Source organism: Geotrypetes seraphini, chromosome 2, assembly GCF_902459505.1.
Source record: "Geotrypetes seraphini chromosome 2, aGeoSer1.1, whole genome shotgun sequence".
Lineage (NCBI taxonomy): Eukaryota > Metazoa > Chordata > Amphibia > Gymnophiona > Dermophiidae > Geotrypetes > Geotrypetes seraphini.
The window spans coordinates 513,170,464-513,189,311 of record NC_047085.1 but is presented as its reverse complement, the minus strand read 5'-3'; the positions used below and the strand labels follow the sequence as shown (position 1 = coordinate 513,189,311).

The 18,848-nt window shown below is 46.2% G+C and overlaps 1 pseudogene; it reads left to right on the top strand.

The window, feature by feature from the left end:
* Window positions 1-5,808, top strand: part of LOC117355254 — a 623,529-nt pseudogene extending 617,721 nt beyond the window's left edge.
* The last annotated feature ends 13,040 nt before the right edge of the window (window positions 5,809-18,848 follow it).

Genomic DNA, 18,848 nt, shown 5'->3' with positions numbered 1-18,848 from the left:
AACTGAGGGGAGCCACAAGCACTAGGGGTCACTCGGAGAAATTGAAAGGGGACAGGTTTAGAACAAATGCTAGAAAATTATTTTTTACGCAGAGGGTGGTGGACACATGGAACGCGCTTCCGGAGGAAGTGATAGGCCAGAACTCTGTACAGGGGTTCAAGAAGGGTTTGGATAGGTTCCTGGAGGATAAAGGGATAGAGGGGTACAGATAGAACTTGAGGTAGGTTATAAAAGTGGTCAGAAACCACTTCACAGGTCGCAGACCTGATGGGCCGCCGCGGGAGCGGACCGCTGGGCGAGATGGACCTCGGTCTGACCCAGTGGAGGCAACTTCTTATGTTCTTATTAGGAGCTACTGGATCCAGGGATATTGTAGCAGAATGTCATCCGAATAGATACTGAAGGCCTGAATGAGCTTAGCTTGGGGACTAAGAAAGATATTAGATAGGAAGGGAGATAAAATAGACCTTTGTGGGGCTCCAGATGTGAGATGACAGGAAGGAGAAGCTTCACCATCTTGATATCCTGTGAATGATCGATGCTGAAGAAATTAGGTGAACCAGGTTAGAACAATATTCGACAGCCCAAGAGAAGATAATCTTTGACGAAGTAGAGAATAAGTGAATGAGATTAAAGGCTGCCATCAGATCCAAGGGTGACTAAAATCCAAATTGCCATGTATGTCACTTAGCAAGGGGGTTATAGTGGTCTCTACTGTGGCCCATATGGAAACTCGATTGTCTAGGATGAAGGGTGTGGATGGCCTCTGCATGGATTGCCTTGTCAGTATAGGTTTCATTCAAATTTTAGTACCGAAACACTGCTGGTTTCATTGGTGGCGAAAGTTCAGGGTTTGTTATCTCAAGGACATTATGCTTTTTTTCTTCAATTTGGTTTATCGGCAGCTTTCGATGTGGTTAATCATAGTCGTCTTATTCAGCTGTTAGCCGATATTAGTTTAGACAAAAAGTGTTGGACTGGTTTAAAGGTTTTTTTAACATTAAGATCGTATATAATGAGAGTAAACTTTCTTCCCCTTTGACCTCTAATTGTGGCTCGCCATTATCACCTTTACTGTTCAATATACACATGACCACATTTCAGTACCTGGAATTATTTCCACCAGAGTCAATTTATACATATGCAGATGATATTTCCATCTTGCTTGAAATTGATCCTTCTTTGAACGATCTGACATCTAATGTTAATTCCTGCATCTCAAGCATTCAGGATTGGGCATCGCTAGTCCGCATGAAATTAAACACCACAAAACTTTTATGGTTCGGTCCTAAATCTGAATTGCTGCCCTCTGCAGTATTATTATTCTCAGGTATTTCATTACGAATTGAGTTTACATCTAAAATCCTGGACTCTACACTTTCTTTTTCATCTCAAGCCAGTCATGTGCCCAAAAACTGTTTCTTTAATCTTTGAATACTAGTCGGGTTTGCCATTTGGTTTTCCAGCAGCACTTTGCAGTGTTGGTTCAGGCGATTATTCTCTCACAATTGGATTATGCTAATTCTCTTTATGTTTGTCTGAATAAATGCAATCTGAAAAGATTGCAGCTTATTCAAAACACCGTGGCAAAATTAATATTTGGTAAGCATAAGTACAATCATGTGACCCCTTTGTTTAGGGCACTTCATTGGCTTCCAATGTTTTGGAGAATTCGATTCAAATTCACTTGTGCGATTTTTACAATTTTACAAGGGATTTTTTCTCCTTTAATTCCTGTTTTTTTTTTTTTTTCAATTCCTGTTTACCTTTTCATGCGAGAAATACTCAGAAATATAAATTTGGTTATCCTTCAGTTAAAAGAATCAAAACTGTATCCAATATTTGCAAATCTTTTGTTTTCTTATCTACAAATTTCGGAATGAGCTTCCATCAGAGATTAGGTTACTCTCTCAATTAGCAAACTATCGTAAAATGTTAAAAACTTATTTATTTCAAAAATCTCTGGTTGATTCTTCTGTCTTACTGATTTGTAGAATTGAAATTATCTTATTCCCTAGCTGTATTCAGGAAATTTTGTTAACCGAGTCGAGCCCTTTTGTAAGGATGAATCAGTAATATAAAGCTAAGGACTGGATTGGATTGGATTGGTTTGGTTGTTGATAAACCAGCTTTTCTGTTACTTTAGCTAGGAAAGGGATAGTGGAAACTGGGAGAGAGTTAATTACTAGTAGATATTTCCAGAGCAGCGCTCTTAAGGATTGGTGAAAATTTGATCATCTATGGGAGATCACTGAATCTAAGGTATGACCCACCTGATGAGTTGAAAAAGGCGTGAATTGTTGTAAACTTAAGTCAGACAAGAATGTGAGGAAGTTGGAGGTCTTCGGATGTGATGCTGTGTCCACATGAACAATAAAGTCACCTAGAATTTAGTGATCATATCTGCAGTGGTTTGGGAGACTTTATGCCATTCAGATGTCAAACCCTCTCTTGAGAGGCAGCATTGTAGTAAAACCATCTCCTCTTCCTGGACGCAGCCAAGTCTCTGTAAGGCATAAGACATCTAAATGCTGGTGCTCTTATTAGATCTTTAATAAGGTCCACTTAGAAGACCACAGGAGATAGAAGTCATGGCCTGAGATTGTGTGTTGTAGAGGAGCACAAGGACAACAACAGCCAGCAACACAGGAAAAGTCCCAATCCTTCCCGAGAGTTCACCCCCAGAAGCAAGATCCGTTTCAGTTTGATCATCACTCTTTATCGAGTAGCGATGACATGTTTGGGTCACGTAACTCACACTCGGGAAAGTTTATTCGGCAACATTCAAGACTGAAAAACAGGAGCAGAGCAGCAGTCACTGGTAAATGGTCCAACATACAAGCAGCAGTAGCAGCGCTGACCATCCCAGCACGATCCAGGTGGTGGTGGAGTCGGGTCAGACCCTGAAATGATGCTGACGTACAGTGTCGCTACCCACATAGCTAACTGGGCAAGTAACACCACTTAAATCCCAGTCCTGTGACCAGTTAGCCATGTGGACACTGCACTGAATACCAGCTGTATCCACAAAACTTCCAGCCGTCACCCGGATATGGCTCAGTATTGACTATCTGGAACTAATGTAGTTCTAAGTTATCAGCTTTATAGAAAAAGCTCACTGCCCTCGGCTGAATATTTACCCCAAACAATTCCTCAATTAACCCTTTATTTGGCTTTGTTGCTCTTGTTCAACATCAAAGGTACTTAAAAACATCTTTTCACCATCTGCCAATGAAAGGGTTAATACAAGCAGAGTCTCATCCCCTTCTGGGATATGGTTTTTGAACTACTTTCTGAAATTTTGCATAGTCTCCGGGGAGTGCTCTCTTACATATGTCATTTAAATTTCCTAAGCTTGGTTTTCATATATTTAGGGCCAGATTCATCCCCCCGATTAGGCGACAATTCCTCTGTAAACTGCATTTTATTTTTGGCATGTCTTAAGTTGACATCACTCTTCCTTAGGAAGTTTGGGACCCTTATCTAAAATGGATGGAACGTTCTTTTGAGTCATGCTAAGATTTTTTTCATGCTACCTTGTCTACGGTCAGGGATGGGGGTGATAGTCCTCTGGTTTTAAATAATTGTGTCTTGTACTGAAGAACTGCTGTACAATATTGATGAATTGGGTGAGTTTATACTCCTGTTTCTATGTTGATCTGTATTGTTTATTGTATTGCTTTTTTAAATTAAAAAAGGTTAATACAAGCAGGACTAAAATTAATTACACTTAAGAAAAGCTTTATCTAAATTTTTATATTATATCTAAGAATACACAAAATAATCCAAATGGGAGAGAAACATTCTACATCTTTATATTATGATAAAAACATTTTTTTTATCATCAAACAGGGTTAAACTGTCTTCAGAAGATCCATGAGACTGAGATGCAATTTACATGTCCAGAATATAGCAAAAGTTGTAATCACCAATCAGATTTAAGAAAACACGAGAGGATTCATACTGCAGAGAAACCATATTACTGTTCAGAATGTGGGAAAAGCTTTAGTCATCAGTCAGATTTAAGAAAACATGAGAGGATTCACACTGGAGAGAAACCGTATACCTGTTCAGAATGTGGAAAAAGCTTTAGTCACAAGTCAACTTTAAAAATGCACGAGAGGATTCACACTGCGGAGAAACCATATAACTGTTCAGAATGTGGAAAAAGCTTTAGTAATAAGTCAAATTTAAAAATACACAAGAGGAGTCATACTGGAGAGAAACCATATACCTGTTCAGAATGTGGGAAAAGCTTTAGTCATCAGCCAACTTTAAAAAGTCACAAGATGATTCACACGGGAGAGAAACCATATACCTGTCCAGAATGTGGGAAAAAGTTTAATAAGCAATCAAATTTAAAAATACACACAAGAATTCATATTGGAGAGAAACTGTATACCTGTTCAGAATGTGGAAAAAACTTTAGTCGGCAGTCAAATTTTAAAATGCACAAGAGGATTCATACTGGAGAGAAACCATATACCTGTTCAGAATGTGGGAAAAGCTTTCGTCATCAGCCAACTTTAAAAAGTCACAAGATGATTCACACGGGAGAGAAACCATATACCTGTCCAGAATGTGGGAAAAGGTTTAATAAGCAATCAAATTTAAGAAAACACACAAGGATTCATATTGGAGCAAAACCGTATACCTGTTCAGAATGTGGGAAAAGCTTTCGTCATCAGCCAACTTTAAAAAGTCACAAGATGATTCACACGGGAGAGAAACCATATACCTGTCCAGAATGTGGGAAAAGGTTTAATAAGCAATCAAATTTAAGAAAACACACAAGGATTCATATTGGAGCAAAACCTGTTCAGAATGTGGGAAAAGCTTTAGTTACAAGTCAACTTTAAAAATGCACGAGAGGATTCATACTGCAGAAAAACCAGATACCTGTTCAGAATGTGGGAAAAGCTTTAGTTACAAGTCAACTTTAAAAATGCACGAGAGGATTCATACTGCGGAGAAACCATATATCTGTTCAGAATGTGGAACTTCTCCATCTCCTCAACTCTCCTCATGAAGTCCTCAGCTCTCTCTTAATCTCCTTCACCGCATCTTTGATTTTTCCCTTTACGCCAGCCACCTCCTGCTTAATATCAGAGGCCCATTGTTGAATGTCTGCCTTGGTCACCACTGCAGCGGACGAGTCCTTGTGCTGCAGTCGCGGAGAAGCGCCCCTCTCTGATTCATCATCTGACCCGCTCTCCCAGACTCATGCTGGGACACGCGCTTGAGGCTCTGCGCTGGTGGCGAATGCCGCTTTTCTCCAGCACTCTCTCCTGCGGTTTCCCTTCATCGGCTTTCTTTTTAGATGGCATGGTGCCTACACCTTCCCACATGTGCCCGATCGTAGGCACCGCTCACCACTGCCGCAGACATACTCCGGAAAGGGGAAATCGCTCGTTGGGATCAGAGCTCCAGCTCTAACCCGCCATTCAGGTTGGTGATGTCACTGGAAATCCTCTTTTTTTTTATGGGAAAGAAGAAAGGTAGAGAACCAATAAACCCCTCAAGGCATAAGGGGGAGGGTGGTGAAGGGACCTGGGGGGGGTCCAGGTGTAACCCCTAATGTTAGGACCACTCACCCAGACACCCCTATCTCACTGAAGAAAACTCAACAGGAGAAGAGAGCTAAATCACTTAAAGAAGCCAGGAGCTAGTGAAATGGCATCCATCCACCTGCTGGAGATAGAAACATAGAAAATGACAGCAGAAAAGGGCCATGACCCAACAAATCTGCCCACTCTAATGACCCACCCCCTATATTCTTCCCTGAAGTGATCCCACATGCTTATCCCATTTTCTCTTGAAGTCCAGCATACTGCTGGCCTGAATTACCTGCAATGGAAGACTATTCCAATGATCAACCACCCTCTCGGTGAAGAAGTACTTCCTGGTGTCACCATGAAATCTCCCACCCCTGAGTTTCAACGGATGTCCTCTTGTCGCCGTAGGTCCTTTAAGAAAAAAGATATCCTCTTCTACCTCAATACGGCCCGTGACATATTTGAACGTCTCAATCATATCTCCCCTCTCTCTACGCTCCTCGAGTGAGTATAGCTGCAACTTACCCAGCCTTTCCTCATACGGGAGATCCTTGAGTCCTGAGACCATCCTGGTGGCCATTCGCTGAACCGACTCCATTCTCTGCATACTAATTGTACAAGAGCTGTTCCATCCAAGAGGAGCACCTGAAAATCAGTTCTCTATCTCCAGATGTGTGCTATCCCATTTGTCTCTGGATTCATCTGCTGCTTGTTGCCAAGAAACAAGTATTTTCTGTAACATCACTGTCTGTGTACAGTCTCTTCCTCTGTAAACTGCTCTGAACTGCTTATGGTATTGTGGTATACAAAATAAAGTTGTTATTATTATTATTGAGCAAAAATTGCTGAGATAAAATATCAGTAAAGAATATTATAGGATACTAAAACTGATATTGAAGAGTAAATTAACGTCACTGAATAAATTTATAGACTTTTAATTAACTGGAATTTTCTGCATTTTCATATTACAGCTTTGGTGTTGTAGATGTTTAAAAACTAGATGTATGAACAAGAAAACTCATCCATGCCCACGAGGTCATCTGTAAGTGTCAGTGTACACCTAGACTTGAATGTTACTAGATCTGATGGAGGAATGAGTCTCACAGATTACACCTATCATACGAATTGTGAGACTGGGTCAGACTAGTGGTCCATCTAGCCCAGTACCCTGTATCCAGTGACCAATCCAGGTCACAATTACCTGACAGAAACCCTGATCCCAGGGCAAGCTTTGGCATCACAGATGTCTCTCAATAGCAGATTATGGATTTTTCCTCCAGAAACTTGCCCAAACCTACTTTAAAAAAAAAAACAACAACCCAGCTATGTTAAGTGCTCTAACCACATACTCTGGCAGTATTCCAGAGCTTATCTATTTTTTAAGTCAAAAAAATATTTCCTTCTGCTTGTTGCAGGTTGACAGGTCCCGCTGCATAATGTCATGTAGAAACCAACATTACAGCCATCATGCTGTGGCTTTCTTCATGGCATGCTGTGCGGTCTGCAGTTTATCTTTATCTATTAGGTCTTCAAACCCAATTGGTTGGAGCTTGAAGTGAATGAAGCAGGAACGTCTGTTGTTTACCAATTTGAATTTGGGCAGCAAAGTCAGTTGGTCACAAATTTGAATTTTGGTGGGAAAATCATTTGGTCTCTTTCCCACAGAATGGAAAAGTCTCTGGTGAGTTTAAAGATGTTCTTCCCAAGAAACTGGGTTATATGTTCTCTCAGGTTTTCCGCAGCAGACTGCGGACTAGAGAATGACATGGGGAAAAAACTTTATTCCCGTTCCTGCGAGCTCGGTCCCTGTCCCTGCAAACCATCTGATCCCATCCACACAAGCCTCGAATAGTTTTAAACTGAACTTTTATCCCAGGACAAGCAGGCAGCATATTCTTGACTGATGGGTGACGGCACCGACGGAGCCCCGGTACGGACAATTTTGAAGTGATTGCACTCTAAGAAAGTTCTAGCTAGGCCACGTCGCGTGCGCGAGTGCCTTCCCACCCGACGAAGGCGCGTGGTCCCCAGTTTCTTAGTTTCCGCGGAGCTAAGAAGACGCGTGTTTCCAACGGCTGTTGGACTCTTTTTTCGCCTTCCCGCTCGCGTATTTATTTTCCTAATGGCCAACCTTCCCTCCATCCCTCTTTTTGTTAGCTTGGAGGTCACCCATCAGTCAAGAATATGCTGCCTGCTTGTCCTGGGATAAAGCACAGTTACTTACCGTAACAGGTGTTACGGACACCAGATATTCTTGCGTCCCTCCCACCTCCCCGGGTTGGCTTCTTAGCTGGCTTATACTAGCTGGGGACCGCGCGCCTCCGTCGGGCGGGAAGGCACTCGCGCACGCGCGGTGCAGCCTAGCTAGAATTTTCTAAGTTCTTAGAGTGCAATCACTCTAAAATTGTCCGTACCGGGACTCCGTCGGTGCCGTCACCCATCAGTCAAGAATATCTGCCTGCTGTCCCTGGATAACACCTGTTACGGTAAGTAACTGTGCTATTCTGCTAACCCATACTAAATTTAAAACTTGTTTGATATTATCTATTGTTTGTTTGCTGGGAACAAATTCCACTTGTTCAAAATGTACTAATAGGACAACTGTTTTGCCAAGCAAATAGCCAGTATTATGGCCATAAAGTTAAGGTCCATATTTATTAGTGATATTAGTCAGTACGAACCGCAGCAGGATTCATCCCTACTGGGTTTACATAATATAGTAATCCCTGCTGTGTCCATTACCTTGGGTACAAACAAACCCTTTATCCCTAAAGGAATGAAATACTCTGGGTCATAAGCAGAGCCAGCTGGACTGCAAATACTTTGGAACATAATAACATAAAAATTGCCATACTGGGACAGACCGAAGGTCCGTCAAGCCCAGCATCCTGTTTCCAGGAGTGGCCAACCCAGGTCATGAGTACATGGTAAGATCCCAAGCAGTAAAAACAGATTTGAGGCTGTATATCTAGGAATAAGCAGTGGAAGTCCCCAAGCAATGTGTCTCCAGGGGCTTCTGTGCAGGAGAGGATTATGACCAAGTGCTGTGATACTTTATCATGTGTGACAGGGCGAGACCAATCCAGGCTGTAGGCGGCAGTAGGTGTCCTACACTCTCTAACCAGCCAATCAGAACGCACGTTTAAAAAAACCCCCAACCCAAAACAGGCGCCTATACTGGAGGTGTTTGTCGCGGTTAATGGAGACACGTTGGGACAAGGCTTTGTGTTGGCATGGTTTCACCTGGGAGTGGCCTTGGGCGAGCTAAGGCAGCTCTAGATGTCTCCCTAGGACTGTGACAGACGTCTTAAATCTAGGCCAGCAAAATACTGGCCTATATTTTAAATAGATGCGGCCGCTGAGCTGATTGTGGCAAGGAAATCCCCCTGCCACAATCAGCTGAGCAGCTGCAGCATGGGAACCCCCCCATGCATCTTAAGTAGCCTGTGGGGTGGGCTAGTGAACCATAGAGAAGAGGACCCAGGCCCATAAGCCACTCTAACCACTACATTCATGGTGGAAAATGCCCCCAAAACCCTAATCTACTGCCATATAGGTGCCACCTGCAACCTTAAGGGATATTGGGGTTGTAGACAGGTGGGTGTAGTGGATTTTGGGTGTGTGTTGTGGGACTCGCCGTAACCTATAAGGGAGTTCTGGTGAGATGTTTATGTGGCACCCTTTTTGTGAAGTTCACAGCAGTGCCCTGGAGGTGCCCCTCTGCTCTGTTGCCATGTCTGGGTGGCCAGTCCATCACAATGCTGGCCCCTCCCACATCCAATAGGGCTCTTCTCTCTGGAAAAAAGGAGGCTCAGGGGAGATATGATAGAGACCTTCAAGATCATGAGGGGCATGGAGAGGGTGGATAGGGACAGATTCTTCAGACTGAAGGGGACAACAGGTACGAGGGGGCATTCGGAGAAACTGAAGGGAGATAGGTTCAAAACAAATGCAAGGAAATTTTTTTTCACCCAAAGGGTCGTGGACACTTGGAATGCGCTACCGGAGGAAGTGATCAGGCAGAGTACGGTACAAGGATTCAAACAGGGATTGGACGGATTCCTGAGGGATAAAGGGATCGTGGGATACTGAGAGAGGTGCTGGGATGTATCACAGGTATAGAAAGCTAACCAGGTAATAAGTATAAAAACCCAACCAGGTCGTGCATGTGCAAGACTGGAGGGTTAGGACTTCGATGGGAAGCTAGAACTTAAATGGGAAACCAGGGTGGCAAGGGGACCCCCTCTGGAGATTCAGACAGGTCTTGACCTGTTTGGGCCGCTATGGGAGCGGACTGCTGGGCAGGATGGACCTGTGGTCTGACCCGGCGGAGGCACTGCTTATGTTCTTATGTCTTATTCTGGGTGTTTGGGACTTGGACAAATTATTGGTCAAGAATGTGGTATATAGAAGTAGTGGAGGTCTGTATGATCTAACGTCTGGACGTACAGATAGATGATTTTCAAAAAAAAAATTTTTAGATGTACTTTTCTAGAATGTACATTTTCCTGCTGACAACTTTGGGTGACCAGCACCCTACATCCAAATCGGACTTAGACGTATCTTTTGATACATATTAGAGAATGACACGGTGAAAAAATTGGTCCCCGTCACCGCCCCGTCCCCGTCTCACCATCCCCGTCACCGCCCCGTCCCCGTCTCACCATCCCCGTCACCGCCCCGTCCCCGTCTCACCATCCTCTTCACCGCCCCATCACCGCCACTGCCACCCCATTCACCGCCCCGTCACCGCCACTGCAATCCCATTCACTTTTCTTTATTTACGTATAAAGGAAACATTCTTTAAAACTTTAAAACTTAGTTAAATATTAGTTAATAACTATACAAAAACAAAACACGCAGAGAAAAAATTAATTAATATAAATTCCCTGACTTCCCTGCACTGTCCCCCCTTGAAGGTCTGTCCCCATCCTGAAAGCCTGATGCCCCCCCCCCGACGTCCGATACATCCCTCCCCCCGAAGGACCGCCGACTCCCCAACAATATCGGGCCAGGAGGGAGCCCAAATCCTCCTGGCCACGGCGACCCCCTAACCCCAACCCGCACTACATTACGGGCAGGAGGGATCCCAGGCCCTCCTGCCCTCGACGCAAACCCCCCTCCCCCCAACGACCGCCCCCCCCAAGAACCTCCGACCGCCCCCCCAGCCGACCCGCGATCCCCCTGGCGACCCCCACGACCCCCCCACCCCCCTTCCCCGTACCTTTGGTAGTTGGCCGGACAGACGGGAGCCAAACCCGCTTGTCCGGCAGGCAGCCAACGAAGGAATGAGGCCGGATTGGCCCATCCATCCTAAAGCTCCGCCTACTGGTGGGGCCTAAGGCGCGTGGGCCAATCAGAATAGGCCCTGGAGCCTTAGGTCCCACCTGGGGGCGCGGCCTGAGGCACATGGTCGGGTTGGGCCCATGTGCCTCAGGCCGCGCCCCCAGGTGGGACCTAAGGCTCCAGGGCCTATTCTGATTGGCCCACGCGCCTTAGGCCCCACCAGTAGGCGGAGCTTTAGGATGGATGGGCCAATCCGGCCTCATTCCTTCGTTGGCTGCCTGCCGGACAGGCGGGTTTGGCTCCCGTCTGTCCGGCCAACTACCAAAGGTACGGGGAAGGGGGGTGGGGGGGTCGTGGGGGTCGCCAGGGGGATCGCGGGTCGGCTGGGGGGCGGTCGGAGGTTCTTGGGGGGGCGGTCGTTGGGGGGGGGGGGGGGGGGGTTTGCGTCGAGGGCAGGAGGGCCTGGGATCCCTCCTGCCCGTAATGTAGTGCGGGGTGGGGTTAGGGGGTCGCCGTGGCCAGGAGGGTTTGGGCTCCCTTCTGGCCCGATATTGTCGGGAAGTCGGCGGTCCTTCGGGGTTGGGGTGCGAGTGGTCCTGCCGGGGGGGGGGATGTATCGGACGTCGGGGAGTCGGCCGGGCAAGAGGGCTTGGGCTCCCTCTTGCTCCGATCGCGGGTGCGGGTGGGAGCGCGTGCGAGCGGTCGTTCGGGGTGGGGGTGCGAGCGGTCCTGCTGGGGGGGTGAATCGGGCGTCGGGCGGGGTGGGAACTATGTTTTAAAACTTTTGTATACCATGCGTGAAAATACGGTAAATAGCGGTTCCTAGAAGGGGGTACATTGGCCCGCGGGGACAAACCTGTTCACCGTTTCCGCGGTCGGTGAATGGCCTTGTCCCCGTCACCGCAGCGACTGCTAGTTTTCTTCCCCGTTTTCGGCGGTGACCCGCGGCTTAAATGCGGTGGCCGCGGGTAAACCGTCACCGTGTCATTCTCTAATACATATACTCGTGAGGTTTAGGTTGACTTTTCCTTCCAACTGAGCTACCCACGTCCTGAGTTCTAGAAATTGCTATTGCCTCAAAACAAATACCTGTATATAATGTGTAAAGTGCTTTGATTGTACCCAGAGAAAGGTGGTCTATCAAGTTCCATCTCCTTTCCTTTTGGATTGAAGGAGAAGCTTAGTGGTTACTTCAGTGGCTTAAGAACCTGGAGAACTGGGTTCAATCCCCCCTGCAACTCCTTGTGACTTGGGATAAGTCACTTAACCCTTCATTACCCTGGATACTACTACGATTTATCATTTCTATAGCACTGAAAGGTGTACATAGCGCTGTACATTTAACATTCAATAGACAGTCCCAGCTTAGAAGAGCTTACAATCTGATTTGGATAGACAGATAGGACAGCTCAGGGTAGATAATATGCAAACCGCATCAAGAAAAATCCTAATTTTATTGTTCAAAAAAAGATATGTTGAAATAAAAAGACATAAAACAAAAAGAACCCTGGGAGAACTTGCCTACCTGAGGGATGGAATTGAAGAGCACTGTTCTTGCTGCTCTGGCGCTTGTTGCGTGCCCTTTTTCCCTACTTTTGGTGCCTTGAACTTTTCTGCAGGCAGTAGAGGAGACGAACGGCTGACGTCATCCGGATCCTTCTCCTCCAACACAAAAGGGACACCGCACCAGCGGGGTGTAGCCGCAGGGCATGGCCAAAGGGGCAGGTAACGCCCCTTAGAGCCACAGGGAGCTGAGGAGCAGCTTAACTTAAGATTTGTATTTATTACTTAGTTGGTAAGGATAAATATTTTTCCTGTTATGGGTAAAAGGAAGGTGAAGCTGAAAAGCTCTACTCCTGCTACTCCGGGCCCTATAGATAGGCATTTTAAGCCAGCAAATATGATTACTGATGATAAGTTGACCTTAGAGTCTTTATCTGGAGCCTCTTTAAGCCCCCTCAACAGGACTTCTCCCCTGAGTGGCATTGGGTCCCAAGAGGATCCCACTCTCTCCTGGGGTTGCTGGCTCTTCTAATGGCTTTACTAAATTGACATTTTTTCCTATACCAAAGCCATTAAATTTTTCTGAGGCCATTGAAGAGCCATCACCCTTACAGAGAACACAAGATGTTGAATGGAAGATCTTCTAAAGTCAACTGTGAAACAATCCTCTGATTTTTCTCAAGCGGTAGTTCAGAAACTAGAAAATGTCAAAACCAATTTACAGTCTCTAGATCAGGGGTGCCCACACTTTTTGGCCTTGCGAGCTACTTTTAAAACGACCAAGTCAAAATGATCTACCAACAGTAAAAATACTAAACATATACCCCCTCTTTTACTACTTTTATTTTATAGACACATTAGCATTTATTGCGCAGTAAATTGGCTAGCACGCCTTAGTAAAAGACCCCCATATTTATTGATGTATATATACCGAGTGCACCTCTTCTGTCATCCGGACCTCATTCCATTCCCCAACCAACATCTCTGTCATTCCAGGAGTTCAGCTTTTCTTCCTCTTTCCTCTCCCCTATTGGCAACATGTCTCCCTCCTCTGTTCTGATAAGAACATAAGAAGTTGCCTCTGCTGAGGCAGACCATAGGTCCATCCTGCCCAGCGGTCCGCTCCCGCGGCGGCCCATCAGGCTCATTGCCTGAGTAGTGGTCTATACCTATCTATACCCTTCAATCCCTTTTTCTTCTAGGAATCTATCCAAACCTTCTTTGAAACCATTTAATGTTTTCTTGTCTACAACAGCCTCTGGAAGTGCGTTCCATGTATCCACCACCCTCTGAGTGAAAAAGAACTTCCTAGCGTTTGTTCTAAACCTGTCCCCTTTCAATTTCTCCGAGTGCCCCCTTGTACTTGTGGTGCCCCATAATTTGAAAAATCTGTCCCTGTCTACTTTTTCTATGCCCTTCAGGATCTTGAAGGTTTCTATCATGTCTCTTCTAAGTCTCCGCTTTTCCATGGAGAAAAGTCCCAACTGCTGCAATCTGTCGGTATATGGGAGATTTTCCATTCCCTTTATCAGTTTAGTTGCTCTTCTCTGTACTCCCTCAAGTACTGCCACGTCCTTCTTGAGGTACGGCGACCAGTACTGGACACAGTACTCCAGATGCGGCCGCACCATTGCACGATACAGCGGCATGATGACTTCCTTCATCCTGGTCGTAATACCCTTCTTACATTACATTACATTAGGGACTTCTATTCCGCCTATACCTTGCAGTTCAAGGCGGATTACAAAAGAGCTAACTGGACATTTCCAGTGAAGTTACAACAGTTTTGGGGTTTTTTGGGGTTTTTATTTGGTTACAAGGGAAGAGAGGTACCTGGATTAATTCTGGAAGAACTTGCAAATTGGATATTAAATTGACTGTACGTTACTGTGTGATATAACAAATAGATTACAGTTAGAGTACAAATAAGATTACGTAACATTTCAGGGATCTGAATACTTGGTTGGTGTTTTGGGGAGGAAGAGATTATTTAAGTGGAGGTTTTGGGGGAGAATTTATCTAGGAGGAGGGGGAAGGGTTGGGTTAAGATATCTGGATACATATTTTGAAAAATAGGGTTTTGATTTCTTTTCAAAAAGTTTTGAAGTCACCCATTGCCGTCAACAGGTTGGAGATGGAGTGGTTAAGTTTTGCTGCTTGCGTCGCCAGAAGGTTATCAAACATCTTTTTGCGCTGAGTGCCCTTGAGTGGAGGAAAGGCAAAAGGGTTCGGAGTTCTTCTTTGTCTTGAAGTGAGGATCTGGTTTAGGCGGTTGTTTAGATAGGGGGGGGGGGCGGAGCCGTTTAATGCTTTGAATAATAGACAGTAGAATTTGAATTGAATTCATGCTTGCATAGGTAGCCAGTGAGAGTCTAGGAAGGCAGTTGTAATATGATCATATTTTCTCAGAGAGTAGATCAGTCTGAGGGCAGTGTTTTGTATAGTCTGAAGTTGTTTTATCATGTTGGCAGGACAAGGTAGATAGAGGGAATTGCAATAGTCCAGTAGACCTAAGACTCGGGATTGGACAATTAGCCTGAATTGTGCTGGGTCGAAGAATTTTCTTATTTTACGTAGATTTCTCATAATTAAAAAAGATTTCTGGAATGTTTTATTGATTTGGGACTGCATTGTGCAGCATCTGTCTATCGTTACTCCTAGGAGTTTGAGTTCGGGCTGTATTGGGTATTTGGTGTTTTTAATTTTCAGTTCTGTAATGGTGGAAGATTTGGCCTTTTCGAGCAGAAGTAAATTTGTTTTATCTGAGTTTAGTTTCAGTTTGTGGTCTACCATCCATTTTTCCACTGCATCTAGGGTTATTTCCAGTTTTGCTGTAGTGGTGGGCTCTGATGGGTCGAAGGGGAGGAGTATGGTGATTTCATCTGCGTAGCTGAAGGATGTAACATTTAAGTTATCTAAAGTGGCTCCAAGGGAGGAAATAAAGAGGTTGAAGAGTGTAGGTGATAGAGGTGATCCTTGTGGAACTCCGCATGGGTTGGACCATGGTTCTGATTTGATATTATTGGACTTTACCCTGTAGGTTCTTGATTTGAGGAATCCTTGGAACCAATTGTAGACCTTGCCTGAGATCCCAATGGCATCAAGTAAATGTAGCAGTATGGAGTGGTCGACCAGGTCAAATGCTGCGGAGCGGTCAAGTTGGATTAGCATCATCTTTTTGCCTTTGCAAATTTGCTGTCGAGCTGTGTCTAGTAGTGTTACAAGTAGTGTTTCTGTGCTGTGGTTGGTTCGAAATCCTGATTGTGAGGGGTGAAGTAGATTATGGTCTTCCAGGTAGTTGGTGAGGTATTGTGCAACTAGACCTTCTATTATTTTAACGTATATTGGTATTGAAGCGATTGGTCTGTAGTTGGAGGGGTTATCTATTGGGCCTTTGTGGTCTTTCATGATTGGGGTGATTATGATCTCTCCAAGGTCTTGAGGGAATTGACCTTCTGTTAATGTGGTTTGAATCCCTAGCATGAGGTTGGCTCTGAATGTGGTGGAGGAGTTTGGTAACAGGTAGGTGGGGCAGTTATTTAGGTCGCAAGAAGCTTGGCTGTATTTTTTGTAGAGTCGATTCATATCCGACCAATGTAATACGGGGAAGACTGTCCAGCTTCTGTCTGCGGCGATGGCTTCTCCTGTTGAAGGGTTTGTTGTTATTTTGTCGAGGTGGGTGTGAGTATTGTTGAATGCGGTTCTGATCTTGGTGATCTTATTTTTGAAATGATCTGCTAGTTGGATAGCTGTCGGTGAGTGGTTCTGATAAATGAATTCTTCGAGAGCTTGTTTGTTAGCATTCCATTTTCCTGGTGTTGTGTAACAAAGAATGCAGGTTAGAGTTTCTATGAGTGTATCGTTGGATAATTGGCAGGCTAGGAGATCTAGATGGGGAGTGGAGTGTTTGTCTAGGGTCTTTAAGTTGATGTTGTTTTTGAGTATGATGGCTAGACCTCCTCCTTGGTTTTTTTCTCTGCAAACTAATTCTATTTTGTAACCCTTCGGGCAGAGTTCTGTGATGCTGGGATCCGAGTCAGAGGTTAGCCAGGTTTCGGCTAGGAATAAGCAACTTAACTGTTTTTTAACTATCCAGTCCTTTATAAGGTTTGCTTTTGTGCTTATTGATCTGATGTTCATATATGCACAGGCTAGTGAGGTATAGTTTGTGTGGGGAGAGGGGGTGCATTTTGGGTGGAGGAAATTTTTAGTTTGAGGGTGAGAATTGTGGACTGAAGATCTTGGTTTTGGGGGTGGTCTTTTTCCCCAGCTAGTAGGTATGCTGATATGGTTGAATGAGGAGCAGTCTATCAGGTTTCTGGTAGAGTAGAGTTTTCTGGATGGTTGAGGATGCCTGTAGGATTCTGTTAAGGTTGGGATTGAGGATGTATGGTACCCTGCTGTTTTTCTGTTGGTTAGGAATAGGAAGAGTAGTAGATGGACGAGTAAACTTGTTGTTAAACCAGGAGACATTGTGTATTTGTGTGTAGAGGGGTATCTTCTTTAGCCTGGTACCTGGTGTGAGGTGCAAGAATCTGGGAGGTGTAGAGAAGGTTGGGGGAGGGGAGAGTGACTTTCTTCCACTCTGTCCTGTTGTGTTAGGGAGTCTGCTATGCTCACTTGTGAGTTCTGATCTGGGAATGTTTCATCTTCCAGTTGGTTGGGGGGAGTAAGTGAAGTGGGACTCACTCACTTTGAGGATAAGACCGCTGGTGTTCCCTCTGAGTTTAGTGGAGTGGGCGGTTTCCCGGCGTCGGGAGCGTTGAGATAGCTTCCTTTCCTGGAAGGCTGGTAGGATGGAGTCGGTTCAGAGTAGAAAGTGGTTTTCGGAAGATTTTTGGGGAGAATGGTCGTATCTGCCGTCGATGGTGTTGGACTGCTTCCCTGCAGTCGCTTCACAAAGGCGCGCACTAAGGCGTACACGCCTTTGTCGTGAGCCTTCGTCGGCGCACCGAACGGCACTATTCTTTTTCTGTCTGAGGATCCCTGCTAGTTCGGGGGAGGGGCGGAGCAGTGCTCCCACGCTCCTCTTCTCTCTGCTGGTCTCTGACTCCCCGGGGCCCGCAAGTATCGGTGCGGAGGGCTGGAGAACTGGCTTCTCATCGCTGGAGCTGTTCTTTTTCTGTCGGAGGATCCCTGCTGGTTCGGGGGAGGGGCGGAGCAGTGCTCCCACGCTCCTCTCTGCTGGTTTCTGACTCCCCGGCGGCCCGCAAGTATCGGTGCGGGGGGCTGGAGAACTGGCTTCTCGTCGCTGGAGCTGTTCTTTTACTGTCGGAGGATCCCTGCTGGTTCGGGGGAGGGGCGGAGCAGTGCTCCCACGCTCCTCTCCTCTCTGCTGGTTTCTGACTCCCCGGCGGGCCGCAAGTATTGGTGTGGGGGGCTGGAAAACTGGCTTCTTGTCACTAGAGCTGTTCTTTTACTGTCGGAGGATCCCTGCTGGTTCGGGGGAGGCGCGGAGCAGTGCTCCCACGCTCCTCTCCTCTCTGCTGGTTTCTGACTCCCCGGCAGCCCGCAAGTATCAGTGCGGGGGGCTGGAGAACTGGCTTCTCGTCACTGGAGCTGTTCTTTTACTGTCGGAGGATCCCTGCTGGTTCGGGGGAGGCGCGGAGCTGTGCTCCCACGCTCCTCTCCTCTCTGCTGGTCTCTGACTCCCTGGCGGCCCGCAAGTATCGGTGCGGGGGGGCCGGAGAACTGGCTTCTCGTCGCTGGAGCTGTTCTTTTACTGTCGGAGGATCCCTGCTGGTTCGCTCTGCTCTTCCTCAGGGTCTCCTCCCTCTGTCTCTTCTGTCTGCACCTCCCATAGTCCAACATCTGCCCCCCTCTCTTCTGCCTCCCCTTTGTTTCAGGTTTCTTCCTTTCTCTATCTTCCTTTTGAGTCCTCCCACCTTTGGTTCAGGTCTTTGTCTCTCTCACTCTCTTTGCCTTCCCCCTCCCCAGGGCCTGGCATCTTTGTCTCCTCGGTTCAGAGTGTTTCAACCTCTCTAACCCCTCTAGTAGTCCAGGATCTGCCTTGTCTTCCCACTCCCTTTTGGTTCAAGGCTGCTTTCCTGCCCCTCCTCAAGCTCCTTCTGTCTCTTCTCTCCCCCCCCCCCCCCCCCCCGATCCAGCATCTGTAAGGCAATCACTTTCCTACCAGGGCCCATGCGACAGGCACAATTTTACCTCGATTTGCAGAGCCTTATCTCTTCTGCTTCCTTCACCTCCGCTGCTTCCCTCACCTCCATTCTTCCCTCTGGGCCTACCACAGTTGAAAGTTCATTACAGCAGCCTGTAGAATGAACATAGCAGGCTGCCGTCGGCTTCTATAGCACATTCCCTCTGCTGTGGTCCTGCACCTCCTCTGATGGGGGCGGGGCTGCGGCAGTGGGAACGTGTTACAGAGGCTGATGGCAGCCTGCTACGTTTGCTCTGCAGGCTGACGTAATTCCACAACTTTAAAGGTGAGACAGTGACCGGGGGAACGCTAGGGAGAACATTGTCTCTGCGATTTACCAACATTGCCTT